General features: G+C 39.3%; 1 pseudogene; it reads right to left on the bottom strand.

The window, feature by feature from the left end:
- Positions 1 to 623: 623 nt before the first annotated feature.
- On the bottom strand, positions 624 to 3,105 carry LOC120194651 (annotated as a pseudogene).
- Between the last annotated feature and the right edge of the window lie 625 nt (positions 3,106 to 3,730).

Here is a 3,730-nt window from a genome sequence, read left to right on the forward strand (position 1 = left end):
CTGCAGCTTTTAGCTTTTCATACGACTTGGCTTTTCTTCTAAGATTTTGTCGAATAAAAGAAGGTAAATTTTATTTAATCACTAAAATTTAAATTTATTTTAATCATTTGAAGATATTTTAAATGATGCTTTAGTGGATATATTTTGATTTCATAATTGCTTCCCGAAATCCCAGTAGTTCTTATGGCCTTATTTTTTGGCCATGAGATAAGAATTAGGAAGTTATATTTAAGTCCTTCGTTTTTCGCAAAATATATTTTGGTCCCATACTTCGAAAGAAGAAACCTAAATACCGTAGTATCTGAAATTTTCCAAGGTCTAAAACTTGTTTATGTGGAATTTTTGTTTACTACGTAAGACTGAAAAGTTTGCACTGCATGGGGTTGATGGGCCTAGCCTGTTATTGAGGAATATATATATATATTCCACAGAATTACACCCTACTCTAGCCCACAATTCTACATGAATTGCAAGGCCACCGACAACTCAACGTGCTTACAAAATATTTTATGTGATAAATTTATAAAGTGCTTAAGATACACGTAAAACACAGAGCAATTAAAACCCATTGCTCGATTATGCTAATATGTACATACATAGAGATGATAAAAGAGATCCTATTCCTAACAACATAAAAGTTCTTAACAATCTAGCGGCCAGGATTCTCCAGACGCTGTGATGGGAGGATTTAAAATCATTCGAGCGCTGGCCCTATTGAAAGCCATTGATAGTGGACATTTCATGGGCCGTAACAGCACCTTCAGAAAACCCCAACACGCTAGAATCCATATCAAACCACCAGGGATTTTGACATGCCGGGTTCGGATGAATCTTGTCCATCCAGTTCAAGCTGGTCTTGTTATCTAAACGGGAAAAGTTGGCCTCCGTCTTGCACTGTTTGGGAATAGTAGCTTGTTCCCTCGAGAAGCAACCTTGATGTGAGAGTAGGGACTTGAAGAGCATCGATGCTGATGAGCTGTTACCGTTTGTCAAAGTGTGCTCGTCGGTTGTGCCACTACTAGTAATGGTGGAAGTGGCTGAAAGGAACCCGTGGGAAGGTTCGAGCCGAGAATGTGATTGTGGGGCAACGGGGTTTATCAAGTCATTTTCTTGGCGGTGAATCAGAGAAGAATTGTGCGCTTGCATTAGGGTTTGAGTTTGATACTCTAAAAACGATGCTGAAGCAGGGGATTCAAGCAACGGAGGCAAGAAAGTCGTTGACGACGAGGATACTGCCATCATATGGCTTTGTCCTTGACCAAGAGCATTTTTCTTCTCACCCGTTTTGTTAAATATTCTGCAAATCACCCATTCTTCCTGCAAGAAAGTATAAATTTTAAACCCTGTTAAATTATTTTAGATAAAGGAAAAAGATAATGCAGAAATGGCAGCTCCAACTGCTGCAGCCAAATAGCAGCGATGGAGTGAAAACCAAAACCAATCAAATCAAAAAGCTACCCCGCTAGCTGGAGTGGTTAATAATAAGGTGAAAGTTGTAAAGTCGGAATGCAAACAAACACAAACACCATAATCCATGCCCCTACCAGTGCAGATGATCAGTTCAATGACAATATCTAATAAGTCAAACCCAGTAAGCGACAAAGAGAGCTTCGATCGAGATGAGATGATATTCCCACGTGTGGCGGAGGAACCCGATTACCTTGCAGGTGGTGCGGCAGGCGAAGTCGCCGTCCAAGCGGTATTCATGCATGACCCATTTGGTCTTCTCCCCACGGGGTGCTCTGCCCTTGTAGAAAACAAGGGTCTTCTTCATGCCCACAAGATCTCCGCTTGAAGCACTGTACACTTCCCTATCTTTTCCCGTGGCTTTCCAGTACCCGACTCCCGTGGCTCTGTTGGTTCTCAGCCCGCTCGGATATTTCCTGTCCCTCAGGCTGAAGAAGTACCACTCCCTCTCCCCCATTTTTGCCATATCTGTTCATCATTCATCTCAAATAATAATCGCCACACCTTATTCACTTTTTTATTTTTTGGTTACAAACACCTTATTCACTTTACCACCAACTGAAGATAGACATTATATTTATTAACATACATATACATTAATACATATATACTTCTCCAACAAGTTGTACAACATTTATTAATACAGTCAGGATATTAATGATATACTGCTTGACAATGAGACAACGACCGTGTCTTTAAATTTTATAATTTAAATTGTCCGCAAGGAAGATTGCAATAAACCCAACATGTTTCCCACATTTTGGTGGAAATGTTTACTACACCTGAACTCTCTAGCTAGGGTTATTCTGTTATTATGCAGGATTTCCCGGCAACATACTTATTACATACATATAAATGAATATACAATGCAAATTCCACCCATGAAACCTACGGCCATTGCCCACATCTTTTTAACAACATAATCGAGATACAGTAAGATTATCGAGGTATTTGAAGATCACAAGTCACTCTAATTCATAAACTGCAGCTTAAATAGGCCCCTTTAGCAAAGAAACCAGCATTTAAAGCTTATCCCAAAAAGAGGAAAAGAGGAGTATCTCCTTAGGCTTGGCTGAGAGGAAAGCAACAGAAAGTTTTCTAAGATTCTAAGGAATCTATTCAAGCATGTATATCCATGCTGAGAACATTCTTGGATAATTTCATATATGAACAATCAACATATTCATATTTGACTTTGGTTAATATTTATATATAAATACCTGGAAGCTCCCATGGTTCACATCTGTTTAGGTCAACCTCAGCAATCTCCACTCCGCAGAAGGTTCTGTTAAATACCTTCGAAGCCAAATAAAAGGTCACAAGTTCTTCATCAGTGGGGTGAAACCTAAACCCCGGAGGCAAACCCTGCTCGTTTACTTCTTCCCCAGCGAGTTCACGCAGAAGTTCCTCAACTGTCAGCATCTTCCAACCCAGTTCTTTTGTCTTGCAATGAGAAAAATAAGAGGAGAGAACAAAAGGCTTTGTAGTTCGCAACAACAAACTAATGGGTCGTGGTTTTGAATGGAAGGCAAAGGAATGGGCAACGAGGGCCTCAAATATGCACCTGAAAAACTTTCCAAAACTGGGAAAAAAAAGAAATCCAAAAGTAGTTTCTCGGAAAAACAACCCTACACAAAATTCTAAGGGGTGTACATAGGAGAGTAGGGCAGTAAAATCATAAATGCAAATGCAAAGTTGGTTGCTCAAGGACCGAGATTTATGCGTGCGTATGTGAGCATATTGGAAGAGAGAGAGATGGTCTCAGGTTCTCTGATTGATAACAGTGAGATCATCATCATCATCCCGCCTAATTATTTATTTATTATTCACACAATGTAAAAATTTTACACTGTACAACACAGAGACTGCCAGGTTCAGAATACACACCCGAGAAGTAGTTTTCCTTTTTTAATCTCTTCATATTTTTTTTTGTGTTTTTACCGAAATATTCGCATAAAATCAATAATTAAATGTCAGATATCATTTTCTCTAATATTATCGATCTAGCACGTTTTTTTTACAATGTGAAAACAAAGGGCAGATCATCAGTCGTGCCTTCGTGTGGTTCTGTCTGAGATGGCGCAACGTAAATTAAGGAGCGGATCGTCATTCGCGCCTTCGCTTAACATATAACACGTACGGAAAGCACTTATCATGATCTGTGCATTTCATTATGCACGTTTAATTATTGGTACTCCATTATTACCCGAGTCTGAAAACTCAGCTTTTAAACGCTCCCCCTCCCTTATAAATAACAACTCCT

Source organism: Hibiscus syriacus, unplaced genomic scaffold (genome assembly GCF_006381635.1).
Source record: "Hibiscus syriacus cultivar Baekdansim isolate YM2019G1 unplaced genomic scaffold, ASM638163v2 tig00117000_pilon, whole genome shotgun sequence".
Lineage (NCBI taxonomy): Eukaryota > Viridiplantae > Streptophyta > Magnoliopsida > Malvales > Malvaceae > Hibiscus > Hibiscus syriacus.